The 27711-nt window shown below is 43.2% G+C and overlaps 1 protein-coding gene across 2 annotated transcripts in view; it reads right to left on the minus strand.

Annotated features, from left to right (window-relative positions):
* The window catches only part of LOC124596430, a 608628-nt gene that overhangs the window by 353562 nt on the left and 227355 nt on the right, over positions 1 to 27711 (minus strand). The window lies entirely within an intron of this gene.

Raw genomic sequence — 27711 nt, forward strand, 5'->3', positions numbered from 1 at the left:
GAAAGAAGCAGCTGTAACACAATTTGGTGCACTACACACAAAGAATAATTTAGAAAGAAAATTCACTATTGGACAGTTGGCCCACAGAAAAGCTCACTAAGCCCGGAACAACGTGTTTTCACCAACGGAAAAGAGCTTGTTCTAAGAGAATGAAAGTAATAAAGGAGTAAAGAAAAGCCAAAAGAAAACTACGAAAATGACCCTTGCACATCGCGTTGTCTGGTAGGACACAAACCAGAATTTTACATACATTATTATGTATTTTTCTCTAAGACAGGTGCTGAATAACTGCGAATGTTATGTAGACTGTCGACACTGCGTACAACAGGCGATCTGAAGATAATGAAATAACGATTGAAATACGTGTATTTTCTAGAAATAAGGATAGTAGATCACTCCTCGTTCCAGTTTCGGTAGGAATACTCTGTCTCGTAAACCATTTCCGACCGACAAAATGATTTTAAAGGAATTTCATTGTATGTATAACTGCTGCACTTCTCCTTTTCTTTGTTTAGCAACTCATTTAGGTCTATGCTGGACCATCTCCAGACTACATACGAGTAAAATGATCAGACGAACATCGTACAAATCTGGCTTTACAATACGACAACTTCATGCTATACAAAACTTGTCAAAAGTGGTGATATTGTAAGGATATGTTTGTATGATGTTTAGCTGATCATGTTTTATACAGCCTGAAGATGGTCCAGTACAGCCGAACTCGACTGTTAAATGACAAGTGCAGCAGTTGTACCTATAATAAAATTCCTCGAATATGTTACAGATGCCAATGTTCGCTTACATACAGTAAAACGGTTTTAGGTTTTTTTTCAGCGGAATGTCTCTTTCGTCACACCACTTTTTTGATGCCAGTTTTGCCACCTTAAGTGTAACAGCTAATCCGTGGATCGTGTATGGTCAGATAACAACGTCAGAAGTCCCTTAGATTATGTTTGAACTTTTTCAACGCGATTTTGAAATGGTCTTTCTCGATCACTTTTAATCTAACCATACCTTCTTATATGAGAGGCCTACCATCTAAACGATGTTCCACCCCGTACCACGAATTTCTCCGAACATTTGTCCACAAAGAATGATAGTCGCGCATCTGGAACGTGTACAATTTGCAGTCCTCGTACCACCACGATATTCACTTATCCAGTAATGAACGGACTTGAATGCTGGTGCAAACACTTCATGAGCTCATTTGGCACCATGGAAGCGATCTCCCCCCCCCCCCCCCCCCCCTCCGTTTTGTAACAATAACGTTTTCACCACTGCACGATACTCATATTTACCCATTTCCAAAAACTGTGTAACATCCGTTATCAACAGTAAAAACTTGCGCTGCATCTGTTTGGAACTTTAAGCAAAACCGTTACTTGAATGAAACTTAACGACAACTACGTCGCTCTCTAAAGTATACACCTAGTTCGTAGAAATTTAACGGACTTGTCAATCCAAGAGGTCCAAAGTTACTATCCTCACACGCTCTTTGGACACTAGTCGACATCTTATCCGATGGATTTGTTTAACAACTATTCTGGTTTTGTCTGCAAAACTATTTTTGTAGGTGGTGTTTCCATTTAATTTCCTGTCGTCTCGTGTATTCTTTCTCTGATGTTTGCCGATGATAAAAGGGCTAGCCGTTGGCAATGAGCTAAAAGGAAAGAATATGTACAAGGAACAAAGTTATACGTAAACTCACTGGATCTACATGGGCAGCACAGCCTGAAGTTCTTCGATCGTCAGAAATGGGACTCTGTTTTCCAACCAAGTTGAAGTCGCTTTACATGAGGCAGTCAGTATTGTCGCCGGATGTCTGAGTCCTACACGCGTCCATAAAATGTACCTACTTGCGTCCATAGCACCACCAAAGCGAACCGGGTCACTGTCCTTAATGTATAATCACCAAGTCAAGGAAGAGCTGTATCCAACGCACAGTACCGCTGAAAGGCCGACCTGAGACTCACCGCTCATTTTTATGGTTCGGTACTGTGAAAAATACAAACCAGCATCCGGAAGTAGAAATCAGACAAGGGAAGTAGCTGCAGTACAGTACTTGAAGAGCGCTGAGTAAATTAAGGACGGAAGTCATAAAACGAACAGTGAACATGATTAAGATGACCAGCGTGAATGCGAAGACATACAGGCGATCGGACATTTCCGTATGCGCCCAAGGATGGAGCTTGTTTGCACAGCTGAAGACTTTTTTATGCAATGACATTACAATTAAAGCTGCAGAGTTATGGAAGAAGAGAATTTAGACGTTCTCGCCCTGAAATGGAAAGTAAATAAGTAAGTATCTCGTGTATTGGATTACTTTACATTAGTACTCGACAAAATATCTGACCGTAGCGACGATTAAATTGGTCACGTGAGTGGATACAGTCACGATACAGTTCAAAGCAGTGTAAGATGTTGCCTCGCAGTGCAAGTATGGCAAATCATCACGGGAAAATGCCTTTGTGGGCAGCCGCGACGGTTGGTGTTAACGTCATTATATTTATTATCGATGACAGTGCTGACAGAAAAGATGACGGAAAGCGAAAGCTAAATGCGGAAGTTGAGTAAGTCCATGGTGTGCCACATACAGCAGTACGAAAGGACTCAAAGAATATGATTCAGAGATCTAGAAGCAAAATACACAAAATAAATATCTTATTGACTACATCATTAAATGTGTTTTAGGCAGCAATTACTGCAATATTATGAGCAATGCATAGAAATATCAACTTCGCGAAAAAACGTCCCAGGATTTGTTGCACAGAATTGGACATTAAGGCTAACAAGGAAACTTTGACAAAAAATATTGGTGCTAAAATAAAAGAGTCATCCCGTGTTCAACGGAGACGAGACGGTTTCAAAAAAGGAAACACTGTATTAAATTTTTATTTAGTAATTCGGCATCAGAATGAAAGCGATTAATGGTTTATTTAGGAGAAATGTGGATCCATGCTCATTACACTGCGAGTTAATTGTCAATCGATAGTGCCGTTCAGTTTTTAAATGTGGTGCTACGTGTGGAATGGCGTGTAGAAGTGCAGCTATTCCAGTGCTCCGCATGAATAAGGGGCGATCAAAAAATTTTCGTTTGAGGGCGGTGCTGCTACTTACATGCAACGCACGACTCCGATGCGGGTGTATAAGCACCGGCTTGTAGACAAAGGGTTAGTGTGACATTCGTGCATTTCCGATGTGCGTGTGACAGGTGCGGAAACATTAGCTATGAAGACGTTTTTATCAAATGCATCGAAACAGGACCAACGAGCTATTATTCTTTTCTTGGCTGTCTAAGGACAAACACAGGTAGACATCCATCGGAGAATGAAGAATGTGTATGCGGCAGCATGTCTTCCGAAGCCACTGTTGTGGGATGGTACGCAACGAGAGGTGCTGCTGTTTCATTATGACGCACTTCCCCGTACGCGGAAGTGGGAGACACTGGAGCACCCGCCCTATAGCCTTGACCTCTCCCCAAGCGACTAGCTCTTGAAGGGTCGACGATTCCTGTCGGACGCAAGATGTGTAGCAGGCATTATGGTGTTCTTGACGCAGCAGGACACGTTGTTTTACCAACCGGGTATCTTCAACCTGATGTACCTGTGAGATAATTCCTTCAACGCTCAGGGCGATTTTGTCTGATTGGCATGCCGATTTTTGACGGTACGGCCATCAAATAGAAACTTTTTGATCGAACTTCATAAGGTTATTGGAGTGTACGCTATTACTGTCCTCCCCTCCCCGTTTCTCGGTTGTAATATGACTGTGGTGCCACCCTTGCTATGCCCGCAGTTCATTTTGTCCCATAAATGACGGCTATTCATCAGTACCTCCGAGGTTTCAGAAGACCACTGCATGAAAACTAAAACACTCACAGCAAACACTCATCATTGGACAGTTTCTATCCAGATCACAGGTGCTCAACATGGACATTTGTCACCTACCAAAGAAAGCGCAACAGCAACCCGCTTTGCAAATCTCCTCATCTGCAGACGAGAAGTAATTAGATGCGACAAAACAGAGCGGACGGTTTGTCTAAGTGTTCTTACACGCCTGCTCCTCCTCCTGCAATTCAGCACGGTGCGTTTTACGAACGAAAACTTAGAGACATGCAATTTCCTGTGTTATTTCCTTTTAGTCTTGTAGTTTTCGAGCAGTCACCTTCTGACACAACACAGGTGATCATCAATAACCCTGTCGCAATAGTATAGTTTTCGGAGTAGATCATGCCGTCTTGTTCAGGCATACAGTGAATTTTTCTGCTTAACACTCTGAGAAATCAGCTCTCGTACCGCCGCGTTTTTGTGTAGAATTTGAGAACGGTCTGGTGGCAATAGTTGCAATGTAGAGGAACTCTAGTGAACTCGGCGAGGTATCGCGAAAGGAAGTTACGTGACACGTAGCAACCTCCTCATCTCGGTGTAGCACTTACAACCAACGTCTTCCATTGTTTATCTGAAATATTCAGATCTCAGTTTCCCCTACAATGCTTGCACTAGGGAAATTATTCTCCGAGATCTTATCGCTTGTCCTATCATCCTGTCCCTTCTCTTGATATCTTCCACATATTTCTGTCCTCGTCCATTTTGTGGAGGACCTCCTCATTTCTTATCGTATCTCCCCACCCTACGGAAGTATACTCTAGCAGCGGACACACTACAGTCATATAGAGGATAAGAGTCAAGTTGTGGAAGCAGCGTGGGATCCAGACTTATCAGTGAGCACAGGGCACGCAAACGTCCAACTGCTTTCCTGCGGATTTGCCTGAAGCACTGATACCACGTATGTTTTCGATCTACTATGACACATCATCCAACTATTACCCACCGTTCTTCAGTCATTGATTTGATTTGATCTGTTCAAATGGCTCTGAGCACTATGGGACTTAACATCTGAGGTCATCAGTCCCCTACAACTTAGAACTACTTAAACCTAACTAACCTAAGGACATCACACACATCCATGCCCGAGGCAGGATTCGAACCTGCGACCGTAGCGGTTGCGAGGTTCCAAACTGAAGCGCCTAGAACCGCTCGGCCACTACGGCCGGCCGATCTGTTCAACATCAGTTAGAACGAACAGCACTTTTGCAGAACGAATTTTTTCACTCTGCAGCGGAGTGTGCGCTGATATGAAACTTTCTGGCAGATTAAAATTGTGTGCCGGACCGAGACTCGAACTCGGGACTTTTGCCTTTCGCGGGCAAGTGGTAGAGTCTCGGTCCGGCAGACAGTTTTAATCTGCCAGGAAGTTTCAGTACTTTTGCAGTTAAATGGATGTACAGCTGATGAATGCAACTGGTACATATACCGTTGTCACACACACGTAACCAACATTTCTTAAGTGAAACATCGTCGTATGAGATGGTGCAAAGTTTGAAGCACTCTAATTGCATTTAGGATGGCGGGGTTCCATATACCGTTGTCACACACACGTAACCAACATTTCTTAAGTGAAACATCGTCGTATGAGATGGTGCAAAGTTTGAAGCACTCTAATTGCATTTAGGATGGCGGGGTTCAAATCTCCGTCTGACAAGCCAGATTTAAGTTTCCTTTAATCATTCAATGTGAAAAATTACGGAGCCTCTGAATAGACGATGAAGAATTTCGTTTACCCATCCTAATCCAGATGAACTGTTCAAATGTGTGTGAGATCTTATGGGACTTAACTGCTAAGGTCATCAGTCCCTAAGCTTACACACTACTTAAGCTAAATTATCCTAAGGACAAACACACACACCCATGCCCGAGGGAGGACTCGAACCTCCGCCGGGACCAGGCGCACAGTCCACGACTGCAGCGCCCTAGCCAGATGAACTAGTGTAATTATTCATATGTAGAGCTTGTAATAACAATGATACTATGTTAAGTCTGGCGGATGACAATGTGTCCAAAGCCAAGTTCCACATAGTAGAAAACATCACCTTACGATAATTCTAAACAACAGTCTACTGCCGATACATGTAAACATGTTCGATGTCACCTTCAGTCATTCCTCAATTCGTACACCTAAGAACTTTTCACTTGATTCGAGAACAGTTACCACTACGGATTGCATTTTCATTCTTTTTCAATACCATATCACTCCAAGTAGTTTAATGGACGTGCTCACTCGCATACAAGAAACGTCGAGGAACATGGAATACGACATCAAAATAAATTTCTTAAATCGAAGACAAACACCGGCAAAACTGTGTTTGTGACAGAAGGAAACCAGGAAATACACAAAACTCCGAATGTATTCTGAGACCGCATAGCCAGAGTTCCACTGACAGAGTATACTACGTTGCCCACATGTGGTAAAATAATATCGCATTAATAACACGGTTACCATTCTTTTAGGCATAAAATTGTAATTTGCAGGTAACTGTCATCCTATAGACAAGATGTGACTCTTCTCGTTAGACAGTCACTGACTTTATAAAATCTTGCACGTCACTCTCTGCCGAACACGTATGTGGGAACTGCAGGATAATCATGTACATGTAGGTGGAACACGGCGAGAAAAGCGTTACTATGATTCTCAACCGGCGTTAGTAAGAATCATTTCTACGGACATAGAACTTCAGCTACTTCCACACTGTAGCTCCTTCCCCGCAGCTACGTCGATCACTGGTGCAAGCTCCAGAGCAGACCGATTGCCGAACGATTCTTACGTACCTAAACGGTAGGTAATGACGTCATTTCCTTTGCATTGTTTTGTGGAGAAATACCACAGTTGACGAAATAACGCATGCTGAGGTGAAAGCTTCCAGGGTAAACACTTACAAAACGACTTGGGATGACGTCTGGGCAGTTCCTTTGCTGCTGCTTACCGCAACATTGGGGGAAATGCCAACTGAAATAACTGGACTGTGCAGGAGTTGTTAGTGAGAAGCTATGTCCTAATTGTGCACGCCACATAGAAGCAGCTGCCGTACGATGCATTTCACTGAGGTTAGTTATAAGACATGCAAGCACTGCCTTCTACGTTAGGTGCAGAATCACGAAACGTATGTGTAAAGTACTCGCTCATCGCATAAAAACTATCTGCTGACTTCCAAGGGTTTATCAATGCATCGAGAGTACTTTTTTCTTAACAGACTTATTCCATCCCAAAAAGGCATTGTCCTAACGCTTTCAATGTCAATTCAGATTTATCATTAAAAAAGCTGATCACCAAGTTAAGTATTTCGCTAACACTGACTAATACCAAACGTACTTGAATAAGCTTATTGGAATCCAACATCGTTTATACTTTTTAATACATGCTACCAGTTTCTACACCAAACAGTGTCATCTTCAGGCCCCAAGCGTAACCTGCCAAACACAACCGCAATGAAAAAGACCAACGAAATCTCCAAATGGGAACAGTTATCAAGCATTTACGCCAGCATGTGCAAAGAACAGAGTCGTATGCAGTGAGGCCAACTATACTGTGATGTTCATCAGAGTTTCAGTACAAACCAGTTTCAGAAAGTCACACTGAGCATGTTAGATTCGGCTTTGAAGAACGTCGTCCGCTTTCGTCGTTTCCCACCGGAAATTAGATTTTGTAATATATCTGCCCCCCTACTTCTCCCACTCTGCTATATTTCTACGTTGATTAGCGTCATCACTGCAGACGATGAACGGAACCGCTACCTAAGGAACGAGATGTGAGTGGGAGGAAATAGATGCGGCTTTCCTGTTTTAGAGTGCACTGCGCGCCTGCGAAACGGGCGGATGCAGCCCGCTTAGCAAATGTGATGGTTCGGCTGCATCACTGCTGGCGTGAGCGACACAGTGATGAATAAGTTCGTAGCGTTTTTATGTAAGTGACAACAGACGCATTTAACAGGGACTTCAGTCATCAATAATACATTCTCCTTCTCAATTTACAATAGTCTGCCAACGCTGGGGTAGCTTTTCGATTCCCCGACTGTAGAAATCAAGTCGTTTTGAGGCGAAGAACTCGTCGAACCGTGTTGGGAGTGCATTTCCATCTAGAAAGGAAGTTCTTTGAAGATTACTCGCTAGAGAGTGGAAAAGGTGAAAATCCGTGAGCACAAGATCAGGTGAATAAGGTGGGTGTGGAGTCATTTCCCAACCCATTTCTCGTCAGACCAGCAGAATGAGGACGAGCGTCATCTTTGAGTAGCATCCCTTCACGCAGTCTTCCTGGTCGTTGTTCTCAGATTGTATCTGCAAGACGTCTCAGTTGTTTAAAATAAGTGTCAGCAGTGATGGTTACAATTCGGGGAAGCAGTTTGTACGTGGTACATGACACCGTCGCTGTTCCACCAAAAGTACAACATTATTTTTTGTGGATGCGCGCAGATCTTTGTTTGGGCTCAAGCATTCTTTTACTTTCATTTACTTTAGCATAAAGACATGGTACCGATATAGCCGATTTTTGAAGCTTCCCTAGTGCATGGAAATGTCGCCAGATTGTGGAATGATCACAGCTCATCACATTTGCCAGTACTGGAGTAAAACGACATGGAGCATTGTGGATTAATTAAACGATCTTCAACAATTCGGGAGGTCATCCTAATGTCAAAACGATCCTTTTCTTGCCATATTCTGTCCAATGGTTTTATCCCCACACACAGCAGAACTATATCTGGAGTCCACCGCTGCTGTTATCCCTCTACTGAACTGAAACAGAAGAATATGTCGGGGCGATTTCTTGGCTTGGCACATCGTTTTCTAGCATCCGCAGCTTCACTCATTGTTTCCAAATGTTACAATATTTAAACTCAAATAGCAATAGTGAACCACAAATTAAAAATGAAAATCGATAAATAAACCCATACCAACCGGAATACCAACATGCAAAAGAAAAACGCTACGAACTTATGCTCCAGCCCAATATGTCTAAAATGGGGAAGAAGTGCGGGAAAATTACACAACCTCTTAAATTTCCATCCAAACTGGAGTTGTACTGTATGTATAAGAGAAGATACACAATTGAAGCGGTCAGCGGAACAATCTGCTAACGCACATGAGCGTAGCTAGGAAAATTCCAGACTACATTTTCGATTAATTTCAACGACAGGAACATAGATTCGGTGGCAACATTTTATTTAGTAGACAGTGGATTCAAGCGTTACACGTGAAACTAGTTGTTACTATCATGTGGTGCATTCGACAACACTTAAGATAAAGTGGTCTAATCTTCACTAAACTGAGGGGTAGCACTTCAGTTCCGCCGACCCTTTCAATTGTAACAGAACGACAAACAGACCTGTTATGTCTCAGTCGTGTTTGCATTTCCACTGTGAGCGAAGAGTGTTTCGTGGCGATATTTAGCATATATATGTGGAATTCAGTCTTGAGGACGAATCTAAGACAACGGAATACTCGAGGGCAAATACAACAAAGGAAGGAAAGTAAATTAGGTTTCAACAATCCTTCAACGGTGAGGTCGCTAGAGACGAAGCACAAGCTCCCACTGGACAAGGAAATATTTGTGTTGTCCTTTTAAAAGGAACCATCCTGGACCCTGCTTAAATCGATTTATGGATACCAAGGAAAACTTAAATCCGGATGAAAGGACGAAGTTCGAAACCCCTATGTTCCATTTATAGATCCAGTGCCTTAAGAATGCCTGTGTCATACCCCAATATAAAGTCGAGCAATCCACAACAGAAAGGCAATGATTAGTACCAATAATTCTCCTCAGTTGATTACTATTATTTTTCATACACAACGAAAAATATTTTTCATGAAACACTGTTTTTCTTTATAGCTTATTTACATTACACTTCAGGAGCGGTTCTACACCGGATGAGCTACTGAAATGTTTCAGATACTAACTGGAACAAAGCATATCACTAGCTCTTTTCTTTACATAGTTAGTGTACAAGTATGGACTAATTTGAGTCCATCATAATGCTTCCCTTTTTGCCAGAGTCTAAGATGCATGTTTAAAACTTCATCATTCAGTCGCCAGTGTGAGTGGACAAAATATTTTAGAGTTAAAGAATGCTCTCATTGCTTAGGATAATTATCCTTTGTGCCTTTTGTGATGTATCTGGAAGAAAGGAGTATAGATATTAGTGTTCCGTAATGAGTAGGGTAATATTACGAGATTGACCTGGGAACATAAAAGCAGTAAGCAGTAATAACAGGGAACCATGTTCAAATATTGTACTAATGTAGCAAGCTAAAGATATGTACATGTTCATCCCGGCTTACGCTTTAAGTGTAACCCGCAGAAAATATATATCGACATGGTGAAACCATTACTGGGTTACTCCTCCTCCCAAATACTCGGTCTCGAGCAACAGCTGAGGTGGAGGAGCATTGGATCCGAATCCAGCCTTTTGTTTTGCGCAATGAGTGCACGTTTCATTCCAACAGGATTTATGTACCACCCCTGAGAATGATAACACCTACTTTATTACATTATCTTCACAGGTATCACGCTGTCAACTGGCTGATGCAATCCTTCGCTATGCTTTGGAGGGAGGGGTACGCGAACCGATAATAAAGGGCGACAACGCACGTATGTTTCTTGTAATGTCGAAGTCGTTGGTCCAGCTGACCTCGGAGCGTCACGCACACGTCTCCGGTGAGCACGACTTGGCTGCCGACCTCCGACCAGCGACACGGGACGGGCTCCCGTGCAGACGGCGACAAAGGTCAGGCGGGCGGTGGCCAGCGCGAACTGCAAAGTTCGAGGACGTCGATTGCATACTGTGGCGGGCCTGAAATTCTGTACGCGTCTCGTCGAGAGGCTTTCGGCGTACCTTCGTGTAGCCTCCAGTTGTCTGTTCTCTACTAACTTTTCAAATGTTAAATACAATATTTTACAAACATTCGGAGTTACGAAAACCAAAGTGTGAATCTCCTATAAAGACATCCGCAATAAGTTCCACTCACGGAAGGAAACCGTCGAGCATCAAAGCTTGTATTGAACCAGATGACGGGAATGCGGGAATTGGGAAATAGGAAACATTATTTTTTTATTTTGCAAAAGCCTTTGATCGGGATGACGGCAAAGAGCTACAGACCATAATGACTCGGAAACATACCTGAGATGGCACTCAGACCCGCGAATGCGTCTTCAGGAAGCTGTATACTACGAGCAGAACAACAATAACGTCGTTTCTTAGAGAACATCATGTTCGCCGTTGACTGTAAAAATCACGAGCGTAGTTCGGAAAGTAAGTTCCGTTTGGTATTTAAAAAAGGAATCGAATGCATATAAAGGAAGCAATTTATTTCACAAAAATCTATAACAGCTACTCTACTTTTCAACGTAGCCTCCATTCCATCGATTGCCTTTTCGTTTCAGGGGTGTGATAACCAACCCGAGTTTCATGCACCGTGACTATTTGGGATAAAAATTTCTCGCCATCGTCACTGAAACGCGACAAAAATTTCAAGCGCGTTGCCCATCTGCTGCTGTTTGCGTCGTTCACTAAGAAGTTTAGGCATCCAAGGAGAGCAAAGTTTATGAAAACTCAGTTTTTCAATAACAATCTCGTGTATTACAGTTCACGAAATGAAAGTTGACGAGTACTAACCACTTCATCAGAAACCTCAGATGGACGTCCACTTCGTTCTTCGTCATGCACTTGATCGCGCCCTTCCTTAACTTTTCGAATCCATCTTCTCATCATTGAAGCACTCATTACATTTTTCCATAAACCTCGCAGATTTTTCTATGAATGTCACTTCGTTTAATGTTCTTGGCATTCAAAACACGATTCACAGATCTCAGTTCACTTGCGGCGGTATTTTCGATCAACGATGCTATTATAAACAATCACTACGGACGACATACAACACAGAGCGAGCTCGAAACGGCGTCATTTCGTTCTGCTTGAACAAGAGATACTACTGTGCATGAGCGGAACTGCGATCCCAGCAGTGCCGCCGAGAAAAATAGAATCGGAACTTAATTTTCGAACTACTATTTCACTATTGTAATTTCCATCTTTGGGCCGTTTCCAAGTGGCACTGCAAAAGATTTTGCTTCTGCAGTGCCATCTGAAAACTGCCCCAAGGCCGAAAAAGCAACAACGAAATAAATAACTTCTACAGCCAACGGCGAATATGATACCGTTTAAAAAATTCTACCTGACTGTGAACCTCAACCGTGAGAAATTAGTAACGTTGTCGACGCCTTACCCTAAACAGATGTAATATGAGTTGGTTTTCTGTAGAAAGAAATAACTGTGTTTTCATCGCTTATTCTATTCCCTGAAAAGTTTCATTTCATTTGAAAATATTCATCAATATATCGGGACATGAAACATCTATTCTGTCCGTATACTAACCAAATGTAAGGTGGCGTGCAGCTGTAGTGAAATGGTAGACGGTTCGCCGGGTGCAAGTCTTTCGATTTGACGCCACTTCGGTGACTTGAGTGTCGATGGAGATGAAATGATGATGATTAGGACAACACAACACCCAGTCCCTGAGCGGAGAAAACCTCCGACCCAGCCGGGAATCGAACCCGGGCGCTTAGGATTGACATTCTGTCGCAGCTGACCACTCAGCTACCCGGGGCGGACAAGATAAGCCACTTTATTTCATCCTTCCTTTACTATGCAGTGTCTGAATGGCCGCAACGGAGATGCTGTGACTGTTCAATGTGCACATATTCCGCTGTAGAGGCGGGAGGGGAACCGCAGGAATGGCGGTATGGGCTAATGCCCTACGCTTCCTGAGGTCTCTGTTCGCATTACAGTAAGCTGGCTCCGTCACGGTTCGCGGAACAAAGCATCCGTTGGTACGTGTAGCACGGCGGTCATTTAGAGCCTAAAAATAACACGTTAAGGTACGATTCCAATCTGCGGAATTATTTAAGGAAAACAGTCACGTTTCCATTATAACCACACAGTCAAGTAAATTCCGATTTCCTTCCAGCTCTAAACTAACAACAACGCTTTTCTGAAGATCGTTCGAAGACACGCCCTAAGACGTGTAACTGGTACCAAAACGAAGTGTACTAATCCTAGCAGAGCATAAATTATACTGTAATCTTTTCGTAAGAGCTATCTTCTGTTGCATTCCAATATCTGGGCTACGTCATGTCGAAATGACTGTGGTGCTGAGTGGAAACAGTTTCAACTCTACCAACTAAACTAACAAATAAAACGTCTTTTGCTATCGGGTATTGTATCCTGAACCTTTGTCTGCAATACAAGTTGACATCTTACAGACGAAGACTTATAGGTCACTATGGACGGAAAAATAAATTTCAGAAAAATGAAATAATTAAATTTTTTGTGCTTTGGCATACTTGTGATGTCCCTGAAACCACCTACGTAGTTAAGAACGCTGTAGGTTGTTAGAAAAGGAAGCAAATTAGATAATACCAATCCCCCAGTCCTCCAATTCCTACCAACTTTTGTTATGGGGAACAATGGCAATTCTCCAACCACTTGTCTTCCACTCAGCTGTATTTATTATTTCAACTTATTTGCAATCTATTTTGATCCTATTACAGCTTCATCTTCAAGCACGGCTATCGACGGAACATATCATCGCATTCATAGTCTGTTAATGTTTTCTCTAGTGTGGGACCTATAAGACTGCTCATGTTTCTGAACGTTTCATGCTGTTATTAGGAGAGCGGACCGAGAGAGGTAGAACAGCGGTAATACACTAGACTCGCATTTGACAGGATTCGAATCCCCGCACTCCTATTGAGATTTACGGTTCACGTGTTTTCCCTAAAGCTCTTAATGCACATGCCAGGACGGTTCCCTTGAAAATCACACAGTCGCGCCAAAAGACTGATTTTACTCCTAGCGTATAAACGACGCCAGCGCAATAACAATTAATAATTGTAGACAACAGATGTGCATTCGACCAGTGTGTTGTGAGCAGGCTGTGTTAGGTAGTGGACGTGCGGGCATAGTGTGTCAACGCTGTTGTGCCACAAATTGAAGCGGAGCAATATCTCGTAATCAAGTGTCCGAGATGTTCTCCAGAGTGTTCAGAAGACAAGAAAAGTTTGTGCAATGTTTGTTTCGCACACCTTGACTCCCGATGAATAACAACGACGCGTGGACGCCTGCTGCGAGTTGATTAGATGCAAAACGCGAACGAGTCTTTTTTGGAAAATACATCGTGAGATTTGGTGTTATAAACACGAATCTACTACAAAACGACGGAGTGCAGAAATTCACATGAAGAGTCAATGCTTTGACAACATAAGCGACTTTCAGGCCACTGTGACGCAGTGCACCGAACACTCCCAACGATAAGTCTCCGCTGCCAACGACCCATGCATGTGTCAGTGTTAACACCAGGACTGAAATGGGCACGTGACCATCGGCACTGGACGTTGGCGCAGTGGCACTCCGTTGTATAGTCTGATGAACCCCAATATCCTCTTCATTATGCCGATGAGAGGGGAGAAGTTCCTTGAAACCTGCATTGCGAGGCGGAGACAAGCTGGCGGCGGCTTCATTATGCTCTGGGGAACATCACGTGGGCATCCACGGGTGCAGTGAAACTGGTGCAAGGCACCACTTCGGCCAACGATTATCGTACACTGTTCGCAGACCACGTACACCCCTTCACGACGATTATGTTTCCCGACAGCATAGGCATTTTTCAAGAAGAGAGTGCGCCAAGCCACAAGGCCATGACTCTGATGAAGTGGGTCGAAGAACACAGTGAAGAGCCCCCCCCCCCCTCCCCAACTCGCCAGATCTGAACCCTACCGAACACACCAAGGATGTGATCGAATGTGGCGTCAGAGCTCATGGCCCCTCCCACGAATTTGCGGCAATTAGGTTCAGATGTGGTGCCAACTACCTCCAGCGACTAACCTAGGCCTCATTGTGCTTCCACGTCCGCCCCGGTAGCTGAATGTTCAGCGTGACAGATTGTCAGTCCTCTGGGCCCGGGTTCGATTCCCGGCTGGATCGGGGATTTTTCTCTGCCCAGGGACTGGGTGTTGTGCTGTCCTCATCATCATTCTATCATCATCATCATCGACTGCAGGTCGCCGAAGTGGCGTCAAATTGAAAAGGCCGGCACCCAGCGAAGGGCTGCCCGACGGGGGGTCCTAGACATACGGTTAAATAAAATAAATTGCTTCCAAGCCACGACGCATCGCCATTTTTATCCGTGCCAAAGGCAGACGTACCGGCTATTAGGTAGGTGGTCTTCACGTAACTGATGATGAATTCTGGGCTGGGACGTCGAGGATTTCTTTTACATCATCATCTCAGCCGTACTGCCACTGAATAATCAATGACTGATGCCTGAAGGAACAACTAAAATTAAGACTCTAAATATCTGTAAACACTAGTGTAGGCTTCTTTTCCCTGTCAGTTATATCCACACACGTTCCTATATTTTACGAGCCCGTGGATCCCTAGTGGTGGAGAAGTAGAGGATTAAGAGATGTCTTGGTGTACACCGTGAGAGGCGTGCGCTGCGTTACCAAGACGGCGCCTGTCGCGCTCCTTTGTACGTTCGTGCAACAGCACTGCACGCGCAGATGCGGGGGCGTCGCCGCTATCTGATGGCGCCGCGCCGTACCTACACAGACAGACAGACGGACGAGAGCACAGTGCGTGGGAGGAGGGGGCGCGTCCTTGGGAGGCAGCACCACATGGCGGGAACGCCCTGAGCCGGCAGACACTACGGTCACAACAGACAAGCGGGATAAGCAGACAAAGTATGGCGAAACGTTCCCTTGAGATCAGTGTTACATATGACACTATAAATTTATCCCTCCAGTTCAACATTTAATCCTTTTTTTTTCAAATAGTCTTGCTCAATTTATGAGGGTTATTCGGAAAGTAAGGTCAGATTAACCTTTTCACAGATGTATCACGTTGCTCTTTTCAGTTCTGGGCGCACACTGAGCCCTTGAAGATGTCTAGAAAATAGTGTCTCCTTCAAAGTGTGATTGCCTGCTGACAGATTTCGCCTGATTTCGTGCAGCCCCACATAACGTAACTGTCATGCATTTCCTTCTTCGTGACACTGCAGGGACTATGAGAACGCTGCTGCAGCGTCCTCAATGTGAAGTGTTTGATCACCTACTACACAGCCCAGACTTGGCTCCCTCTGATTTTCATCTCTGCTCATGTGAACCGCCTATGAAGACAGGATTTTGGCCAGAGCAGAGAACTGGCGGAACGCTGACGCAGCTGGCTTCCATGACCAGGGTATTCGGAAGTTGGTACAACGCTACGACAAGCGTCTACGTGAGAGCAATGAGTATTTAGAAAAGTTGTTGGAAGTTGTAGCTAATTCTTGCAAATAAAACATTTACGATTTTCACAGTTGTTTCCATTTCGCGACCGATCGGAGCTTACTTTCCGAATAACCCTCGATTTATGCTAAATACAAGGCGTGATCACATAGTTTAAATTATTACCTCCAAAATTTAAGTTACATAATTGATTTTTTGTTTCCACGTATACCTCTGTAGTTCTGGTACATACTGAAACCTCACGCACACTTCTGAATCCTGCTGATAGAGAAACTAAGCAAACCGGTGCACACTGCCGGACTGAGAGGCAGCAGAAATGTTGTAGCTATGTTAGTTCAATCCAGATGACATCTTTAGCCACCTAAGCAACATGGGCGAGCTCTTGACGTATCAGAACGACACCGAGAGCAAAGCAAGCAGTGGAAAAGTGAGGATGCACCAACGTCGAAAGAGGCAAGGTGATGCTGTTTTTCTTGGGATTGCCAGGATATAGTGAAAACACAAATTGCTCGTAAGGTGCGAACCGACGCAAGAGTATACAACAGAAATCTCCTGGCGAGTTTATGGAAGTCTGTCAAGACGACGAGTCTCAGGAAGCTCTGCAAAGGTTGATTTGGATCCACGACAACGCTCCAGTTCGTTTTGCAGCCTCCCCCCCCCCCCCCTTCCCCCTCCCACACCCGCCATCCCGCCGTTGTTTTGTCCTGACATGACAACCAGCGACGTCTTTTCTTTTTCTTTCTTCAGGTGAAGAAACCATGGCGTCACGGGAGTTTCCTGAACAGCCAAAATGCGAAAAGCAGAATTTTACAACCAAGGTCTCGACAGAGCCACTCATCGGGAAAAAGGCGAGTGGCGAATGTGTAGAGAAGTCTAACACGATAACTAAGGTTTATGGTCACAGTTTGAGTTTTTAGAGATGATAATTAAAACTACCACACGTACATTCATCTCTCAATTATGCTATATATTCCGATGTTCAAATTAATACTGCACTTCAGAATTATAAGCGTCCCACCTCTAACCACCTGTACATGGCGCCATGAGTAATCTTGAGAAAGAAGGCAAGTTGAAAATTGCCTGAAGAAACCAGGCAGAAAATGTGAGCGTATCCACGGATTCTGGAATTAAAAATCAGCATGTACCAGGATGGCCACTATTTTCCGTAACTAGCAGCCGCTTTCATACTCCTTCGACTGCAAATACTGCTCGCGTTCACTAGTGGAAATGTCAGACTTGCAAGTCGTAGTGAGCACATGTTACCGGACCTGGTGGAGTTTCTCGTGTAGACAGGCTTTCATTCCGGAATCCGTGAATGCTTTAAACTTTTCTAATTTGTTTGGAGAGTTTTTAACGTTTGAGTTCTCGATTATTCAGAACCACCTTAACAGCTGTATGAGAATGTCATGATTCTGAACGAGAGGAAAATATATTTGCATATTAAATAAATTGGCAGCCGAATAAACTAGTTCTTATTTCATCATGAATACAATAAATAAAAATTTTTTGCATTAAGTCTGGTGCAACCGGTATACCCTGAGTGATTTCATTTACGTAAATTTAATTAATACAAAAAGCACTCGAAAACTTTCTCCTAGTCTAAGTTATCAGCTAGTTTCCTTTTGTAGTACGATCGCTGGGGCCAAATGATTCATCGACGGTGCACTAATCATTAGAGAAGGAAGGAACCAAGCTTAAATTTCGACTTGTGGTTACGCTGAGATACAGATGTGGTACTGTTCTCGGACTGAAAAATAATTGGAAAAAGGAGTCATTGAAGAAACCGTCCCGTCACTTGCTTGAAGTCACATGGGGAGATCACTGGAAAATTGCATTAGGAATAATGTACTGGAAATACAGACATGAATGTTAACAAAAGTCATATATAAGCAAAAAATACAAGCTTTTACGCCTTAAGAGAGACAAATGACAAAGTGATTACGCGCTCGTGGTAATATTAACGATGTCAGTGTTGGTGCTCCTGTTCTTACCACGCATAGAAATCTCCAGATTGCTTACTGAGTGCCACGTGCCACTTAAAGACTTCGATGTAAAACGCTGGTCATCGTGAAGTAATTTATTAAGCTGAACCTGAACTGCGTCTGCGCACACGATACCTGCAGCTGTTCGTCCCCAGACGCCAGCGAAGACGGAAATCCTTTCCGGGTATCCTCTTTCCTCGTAGGTCTCTCCGTCAGGAGCGCTGTGCGTGACGGAGACGAAGAGTCCAGATGCTGGAGCGGATAGTGGCGTCTAGCCAGCTCGGAGCGCATTTTTGTTGTTCCCTAAATCACGCGGAAAACCTGGGGCAAAGCCCTCCGCAGCGGTCGGCACGTGCAGGCACCACTTCCCGTCTCCTTACGTGCACGTTACTGCCATCTGTCTGGAGCGCTACACAATGTGATATTCACTACAGCTACCGTTCTCCGAGTAAGTGTATTAAATAGTGGTTACGAAATGCGACGTAGCTATATTTCTAAAAGCAACTTATTTCTCAGCAGATTTAAAAGTTCTTTTGCCTCACCATATAAAGAAAAAGATCGCGAAGATACAACATTCAGCTTTTCCTGTAATCATCAGTTCTTTTTCTTTTTTCCAATAATACATATCCCCGTCTGTTGATTCCAGCTGAAATCATTATGATGAATGTATGGCTGTTTCTCTCCCTTTCTTGATGTTAAAATCTTTTTAATACTCTGTCCTCGTCCAGATTTCATTAATATACACACATATAGTTTTATTCTAATATCTGTCTTTAAGGACGTAACACGATGACTGAAATATAAAGAGTCACATTTTCCTGTTTAACGTGACAATTTCTGGACGGTCTATTATTGTGCTAAGTTCTACTCAACAGTCTTCTGTGGCTCTTCGATTTAACAGCTTATTGTAGTCACAGACCGTTTTGGATAACTGATCCACTAGAAACTTACGTAAGCTATAAGACCTTTTATACGTTATAAAGTATAAAGATCTGTTGTGAAAACTGCAATGAAAAAAGGGAGTAATAGGGACAAAAGCACGAAACTTAGCGAAACATTATGTCGTCGTTTGCCTTCACAAGATATTTCTTCGCTTTCTCTTCATTCTTCTTTTCTTTTCAACATAGGAGAAACACGGACACATTCGAGATTAATTTCTTGGCAGTAAGAGGTACACTCATGTATTTATCAACTCGGCCCTTGGACGGTGGTCACTCTGAATATTATAATCAATATTTTAAATATTTTTAACGAATTGTTATATATTAAAATCAAATTTATTGGTTTACGTATGCAAATAAAAGTTTCCATTTTCTTCTTAACTTAAATACGGTAGCATCAACTCTTGAAACACACGCATTTCAACTTAGAACACCATAGACATCGGAACCGGTGATTAGTTTTGGACGTGACATGTAGTGCAGCTGATATGAGAATGGGTGCCACACATTAAAATTTACATTTCGTTACGTGCGCTAATACAATTCAATGATAGACATACATTCTGAAAAAAAGACGACGCACAAGGAAGGAATTGTCCGAATGTCGTCTTGTTGCAACGTTTCAGTGAGTTTAATAGCCATCATCTTCAGGTCATCTTCGCCTGTGGCAACCAAACTCATCGAAATGTTGCGACAAGACGACGCCATCACTATGCTGATCACCGGAGGAGATTTTAGCATCAAATCAAGATTTAAGTCAGTTTAATGTAACAATTATTGTCGAGTGCAAGTAATTATATTTACCACCTCACCACAGAAGAGAATTTATTTTTTTTCTACATCCGGTCATACGTAAGGAGTATGTGAGGGAACGCTGTGGGCAGAGTGCGGAATTCCAAGAAAGGTTAGTGCCGTTGCGGTACCGCGCAGTTTACGGCCTTTGACGGTCATAAACTGCCATCCGTTATCTAGAAACGACGACTGTTATTTTCACTACATGGGCTTCCAGTAAGCGGTGTTTCTCGCCCTCGTTATGGTTCATGAAAAAAAAAAAAAAAATTGTCGCTTTGAACTATGGAGGTGGTGTGGCATTATGTCTTTTCGGATTGTACGCGAATTATAAAAACAATACCCATTGTTTTTATTTTTTAAGATCATTAGTGAACTGTGTATTCAAAAGTCACAGGAAGTGCTATGACATGTGAAGATGTGCCGCGAATGTTGCAGCTAGACGTGGCGTACGGCGAAAGTGTGGACGCGATTATGAGCAATCTGTCGTAGACAGATGTGTAGTGAACATTGCACAACGTCGCCAATAAACCTACATTGAACGTGGGACGACCATCGGTTCAAGACACGTGGGTCATAGGATATCGGAAATTACACAAGAATTTGGTTTACGCCGGCCGCGGTGGTCTCGCGGTTCTAGGCGCGCAGTCCGGAACCGTGCGACTGCTGCGGTCGCAGGTTCGAATCCTGCCTCGGGCATGGATGTGTGTGATGTCCTTAGGTTAGTTAGGTTTAAGTAGTTCTAAGTTCTAGGGGACTGATGACCACAGTGGTTGAATCCCATAGTGCTCAGAGCCATTTGAACCATTTTTGAATTTTGTTTACGATATCAACAGGGTCTAGGATGGGTCGTCAGTATCTCGGAGACAATGTTCCCACACGCACAGGACGATCACAAGTTTTTATTATTATTGTACGAGTATGTGATAACAAATTTAAATCAGCCAAGTGATAAACACGTCTCACAGTAAAGGATGCCCAAACAGTTTCATCAGTACACGGTGTACCCTCTCTCGCCGCAACGCACGCATGCAGTCATAAATGTATTCTACAAAGGGTGTTCCAAAATTTTTGCACAATGGTCTCTAATTTTTTTATTCTTTGCAGGAGGAGAATGAAATTTTTTGTGAACATACTTGGAACATTTAGCTATAAGTTGGTGTATAAAAGTATTTTATTTTATTTACAGGTGAGCCATAAAGGAACGTGAAGTTGATGTGAGGTTGCGACAACGGTCGGTGATGGAGTTCCTCTTCAAGACCGGCGATGACTCTGCCACATTGATTCACAGGAAATTGCTCCCTGTTTATGGGGAGGACACAGTGGATCGCAGCAGTCTCCAGCGGTGGTTGCAGAGGTTTGAACAAGGTGATTTCTCTTTACTGGACAATCCACGATGCGATAGACCATCGACAGCAGTGAATGATGTGAATAACGAGACAATTGATCAAATCATCCAAGATGACAGATGTGTGACGACACAACAGCTTCCTGAAATGACTCGTTTGTCACTGGGTAGTGTGATATCACTGGTACAGTCACTAGGGTACAGAAAAATCTGTGCACATTGGGTGCCTAGATTATTGACAAGAGAAATGAAAACGATGAGGGAGAATGTGTGCGAGGATCTCATGAAGACCTTTACTGAAGAGTGGAAACAGTGTTTTTGACGGCGTCATTACCCAGGATAAAACATGGTTGTTTTTGTCCGAACATGAGAGCAAAACCCAATCCATAGAGTGGTATCATCCGGGTTCCCCTCGGAAGAAGAAACCAAGACTTTACGAACAGCAGGCCGAAAGGTGATGGCCTCCTTCTTCTGGGATCAGTGTGGTGTCATTTTCATTGAGTTTTTGGACCCTGACTCCACGATTAACCGGGACCGTTACTGTTTGTCATTGGACAAGCTGCGACGTGTCATCAAGACCGACAGACCACAGCTTCAAGGTCAGCTCATCAGACTACACCATGACAATGCCAAACCCCATACAGCCCTTATGACGCAGGAGGAAATAAGGAAAATGGGTTGGAAAATTGTTCCTCATCCTCCCTACAGTCCGGACTTGGCTCTGTCTGATTTTTACCTCTTTGGTAGTCTGAAGGCCCACCTGCACGGTAAAACATTTCTTAGTGAGAAAGACCTTATTTCCTGTGTCAAGCGATGGTGTAAAAGTCAATCCCCAAAAATTTACCAAAGTGCATTTACATCACGGAAAGAACGTTGGGCCAGATGCGTCACAGGTGATGGAGGCTACATTGATAGGCTCAATGTATAGCTAAACGTTCCAAGTATGTTCACAAAACATTTCATTCTCCTCCCACAGAAAATAAAAAAATTATAGACGACTGTGCAAAACTTCTTGAACGTCCTTTGTACTATGAGTGTCTGAAGCATCTTGCACTTTTTGTTTTAATATGGCGATAGTTCTTGTAGGCCCTGGAGAACGAGTAATTTCCCGCCTCATCGTGTCCCATACATGTTCAAATGGCGAGAGGAATCTGATGATCTTGATGGCCATGGCTATTGTTCTACACTATGACCATCGCCTGTCGTACAAATGGGCTTAGCAGGGGGATAACGCCCTGTCCCAGTTAGCGGACACTGGCTACTTTACACTGCAGAAACAGCAAATGTGACCGCTAGTTGTAACTGATGGTGCCGGCCGAAGTGGCCGTGCGGTTAAAGGCGCTGCAGTCTGGAACCGCAAGACCGCTACGGTCGCAGGTTCGAATCCTGCCTCGGGCATGGATGTTTGTGATGTCCTTAGGTTAGTTAGGTTTAACTAGTTCTAAGTTCTAGGGGACTAATGACCTCAGCAGTTGAGTCCCATAGTGCTCAGAGCCATTTTTTTGTAACTGATGGCCCCAAAAACCCCGAAGCCGGGGATGGGTCATGTGTGTTGTGGGCGAACGCACACTGTATTAGGCGGCTTACCAAGCCATTGTCGTACTCGTGTAGTGCACCACTCATATACAGACAGTGTCTACTCTCATCCTGAATACAAAAGAGCGCCATTCCACTCGACAGTCAATTGTTTCACGACTCCACAGTAGTATGGATGGCGGTGTCGTGGTGTCAGTGATAGCCAGCCAGATTCATACAGTTTATTAATCCTGGCGCAAGCAGGCAGTTCCCACTGATTTCTGACAGCAGGTGCGACATGTGCCCAGATTTCGTCCCTGGATGATGTTCGGTCGGCTACCGCTGCTCGTACAATGACTTTCTTTTGTATTGCATGGATGCCCACATCCTGCTCTGCAGGTGTGGGAATGTTCCGCAGACCACTGCTGAAAGCGGCGACACATCACCAGAACACTGTGTGCAACAGTCTGCTAGTAAGTCCATTCTGCTTCGCACAGGGCCACAACGTGATACCGTTCAAAAGCCTGAAACTGTTCAATAGGAGTACGTACTCGTCGGTGGGACATGGCTGTAACCTAGAATGAATGTTGCAAACACTAATCAGCTCTAAACTAAGTACAAGTACTGCCTACAGAGTCAAAGCAGAGGGCGCAGAGACAGGCCTTCTGAGCCCCATCTGGTTGCCGATGGCCGTGACAAATGAATCATTAACACTACAATCCCTCATTATCCACATATTATACCGTGGTGCTACTGGACGCAGCCCTTGTTTATTAGAACAGATGCACCAAATAGCTGCTTACAATAACTAATGTTTATTCACGACAGACTGTTTCGGCCTTTATCGCCATTGTCATGTACCTGCTTTTGATGAGAATGTGAATATCATTTATATTAACGTGATTATATTGTGCTCACGCCTAGATGATGTGACGTCCATATTACGTCGTTAATGAACTGTCTTATAACCGTCAATGTTTTAATAAGATGGTAAGTGATGTAAATATGTTGAAAATAAAATGTTAATTATGGTGTGACAGTATTTCGACAGTTACACTTTTATGACGCTGTATGTTTACAAAGATTGTATAGGTGATCAGCGATAGTATTTTATTAACTACAATTTGCTACGATTGTCTTCGGTTGTTGCATGGTTCAAATGGCTCTGAGCACTATGGGACTTAACTTCTAAGGTCATCAGTCCCCTAGAACTTAGAACTACTTAAACCTAACTAGCCCAAGCACATCACACACATCCATGACCGAGGCAGGATTCGAACCTGCGACCGTAGCGGTCGCGCGATTCCAGACTGTAGCGCTTAGAACCGCGCGGCCACGGCTGTTGCATAGGTAACTTCCAATTTATCCATTTGCGTGTTCTAAAAGTTCAATGAAGTTTCTAGAAAATACTTGTGTCTAAATTCTGCATGTTCGTTTAATATTTATCGTGTGTATATGGATCTATAAGTCTCTTAGAATGTTCATTGCAAAACCTTTTGATATTCTGTGCAGAATCTGGACAATATTTTCGTTCGAATCAAAAGGGTGATTTTCGTTTTTGAGGAGGAGAAAGGAGGTCGAATGATTATTTTCGTGCTGTCGCTAATGTATTCTTTATACCTCACATTAAAAGTTACTCCTGTTTGGCCAATGTAAAAGCTATTACAGCTGCCATATTTCATTTTATATATGCCTTATCATATTTAATATAAATGACATTCATATTTATACATACTCTCACAAAAATTGTAATTTCAGGTACTTGACAGTAGCGATAAAGGCTGAAATAGTCTCTTGTGAATAAAGATTAAGCAGCTATTTGCTACATCTATTCTAATAATCATGTCGTTATCAGACATCATTATGGTGCTAGCCCTAAAGAAGAAAAAAAAATAGCAGGCCTTGATGGCGTTGAATCTTTTTTTTCGGAATTGTCGCTGAAAATTTTCGTGTTTCCGACCAAGAGCCGTTGTTGAAAATTATGACGCTTCGATGAGATTTTGGGAGTATATCTTTTCGAAGCGCAAAACCTTTTTGACCGACCTCACTCTGCTGGAAGCGCGAGAACACTATAAAATTTTCTGTTTCCCCTCAGCTCTCACCTTCACCATAGATTCTCTCTCTTTCTCATCAATTTTGTTCCCGTTTGATTTCGTATCTACGTTCTACGACAGCGCTTCCCCAACTTTCCAATTTCTTATCTGTATGTGTTTCTACATAAAACTTCCAAGAATTTGTCGGAGCTCTTTGTAAATCGTTTTTGACTTGTTTTGATCCAGGGTATAATTTTCAGTAATTCCGTATATGTTAAAATTTTGTATGTCTTTTTACTAGAAGTCTGCCGGCATGTGTGGCCGAGCGGTTCTAGGCGCATTAGTCCGGAACCGCGCTGCTGCTACGATCGCAGGTTCGAAATCTGCCTCGGGCATGGATGTGTGTGATGTCCTTAGGTTAAGGTAAGTTTAAGTAGTTCTAAGTTCCAGGGTACTGATGACCTCAGAAGTTAAGTCCCACAGTGCTCAGAGCCATTTGATTTGAACTAGAAGTCTGTGGATGTGTGAATACAATTTTAATATTGTTTTCCAGATGTCTGCTGCGAGTTTGGATAGTTTCTATGTTGTTTTCCCAGATTTCAGTCTGCAGCCATCGCTCGTTCTGTTTGCCCCGAGAACCTCTCTCACAGTTCTGCGTTCCTCTTTCTAAACGATTCCCATAATTGTATGTGACGTATGAGAATTTAGTTGCCATACAGGGCTTCTGGTTTGATAGCGTTATTGTAGCGCAATTTTTTTTTGGTTTGTTTGTTTGTTTGTTTGTTTGTTTGGAGAGGCATTTCTTATTGCAGATGTCGTAAGTTCTTCCATAGGCTGTCTTAATTTTCTGTAAGTGAATTCTCTGTGCTATTTTATAGCCCAGTAGGTTCAAGGACCTTGCCTGGGTATTTGACAGTCTTTGTGCGTTTCTGCATGTTTATTGCAGTGGTCTTCTGATTTGCTAATATGGCTAAATTGTCTGCAAAGATAAAGCATTCAGTTATGGTATCAACTGTTTGGCGTCCCTGTTGCACAGATATCCAAGAGTTCTGAATTTTAAACTCTTTTTCCAATCTCGAATGATTTTGTCCAGAACAATGTTTACGGGGAGTGGGGACGGACTGTCTCCCTGTAGGAAACCAGTTTTGATCACGAGGGAGTCAGGTATTTCGTCCATAAATTTCATTTTAGAAACTGTGTTGGTGTAACAATGGCGTGCTTTCGGGCTTTCTGTCGAGATGTTGTTTACATCTCATGCATAACTCTTCTACAACCGAAGCAGCTGTCTTCTACACGCGCTGCGAGTTTTGTGAGTCAACAACTGAGGACAACATCTGGAAGCATACCATTAATCAACCGTTCCGAGAACACCTGAGAGATCACATTGTGTTGGTGTATGTAATTACGTTCAGAAGTTTACAACAAATTATGGACTAACAATTATGTTTACGAAGACCACGAGTGCCGAATGAGAACGGCCACCTTCGAAGGAGCCCGAGGTTCCGTTGTCACTAAGGCAAACTACGAACGTGGAAGTAGCAAAGTGGAGCTTTGTTTGAGGAAATAAGTCATTATGAAAAAGCAACGCCGAACCAGAGCAACAATACGTAATTGTTGCGTCACGAGTTGGTAGCAGAGGACAATACGAGTGTTGGCACTTTCCCTGAGCTGCGCCGCGCTTCGCCTCGTCGCCGTTATGAGGAAGCCCATAAGGCGGCGGAACCGCTTCTACGCGGAGGCCAGCGTTTCCACCTTGTAGCTGCGGGTTTTGCAGCGGGTTTCGTTCAAGCTCGCCGATCAACTAGTGTCAAAAAAACCACGCGGAAACCAGGGAACTATCCTTTCACGTGAAGAAAGTAAAAACTGCTTCGTGCATTTATGAGGGCCTGATCGTTCAAACCATCTGGTTGGGTAATGTGCAATTTCTGTCACATTCAGTACGTGGTTGACAGACAAGGAATTTACTTTCCATCGACAACGAATTCATATAAACGATGCACATCCTTAGAGCGGACGAAATTTTTATTTCTGAAGGAAGCATATAAGCATTCGCCCCAGTAACCTCGGGAAGCCATGGAGAAATCTATGTCTGCATTAACGGGCAGGAGGTTAACTCCTGTCCTCTCTAATGCAGGTTGTATGCCTTAAACACTGCGCCATCTCGATACCTGAGAAGCAAAAGAAAAATGTGAGCTTTCCATACGATCAAGTTAACATTACACATTTCTCAGTTTAGGAGTAGTGTACTCACTGATGAAAAAAGCGGAAGCTCAGGCAGTAATTGAGTAAAGAACACGAATTAACGAATATGAAGACCTCGACTGTAAACAGTGGTAAGGGACAATCGATGAGAAACGTAGTTATTGCATGCAAAATGTGATAAGCGATGTGTTGTGTTCATATAAGTTGATAGGTCCATGATGAACCCATGCTTATGGCAACTTTGTGGGGATGTGTAAATGTAAAGAGTGGTAGGAGCCGTAAACATAGCTACCAGTAGTAGTAATGCGTGCGATGTTCGAGCCAGAAAATTCTTTTCAGAGAGGATCTTTACGAATGTGAGGTTGATGTGGAAACTACGAGACAGATAAAAATTCTGAATATATTTCCGAACGCAAATACGCTTCAAAAGCTGTTTCTAATTAGGTAACTGTGAATATTTATTTAACCAAGTAAACCATGTTCTTTCCCTTACTTCACTTTACGTAAATTTACGTGACAGGGTGACAGTAGAAATCTTAAGGGCCGAGCCTAACGTCGTTTACTTGCTGTGATAAAGTGCTTGTTAAAATTAATTCTATAATGTGCTGAATCACGAATTAATTTTTGAGATTGTTAAACTTTATTATTACAAAAACTGTTAATGCATGTCTTAAATCAGAAACTGAAGCAATTCAGACCATTCAAATCTGTATTTTTGAGAGGTTTTGCAGTAATGA

Source organism: Schistocerca americana, chromosome 2, assembly GCF_021461395.2.
Source record: "Schistocerca americana isolate TAMUIC-IGC-003095 chromosome 2, iqSchAmer2.1, whole genome shotgun sequence".
Classification (NCBI taxonomy): Eukaryota; Metazoa; Arthropoda; class Insecta; order Orthoptera; family Acrididae; genus Schistocerca; species Schistocerca americana.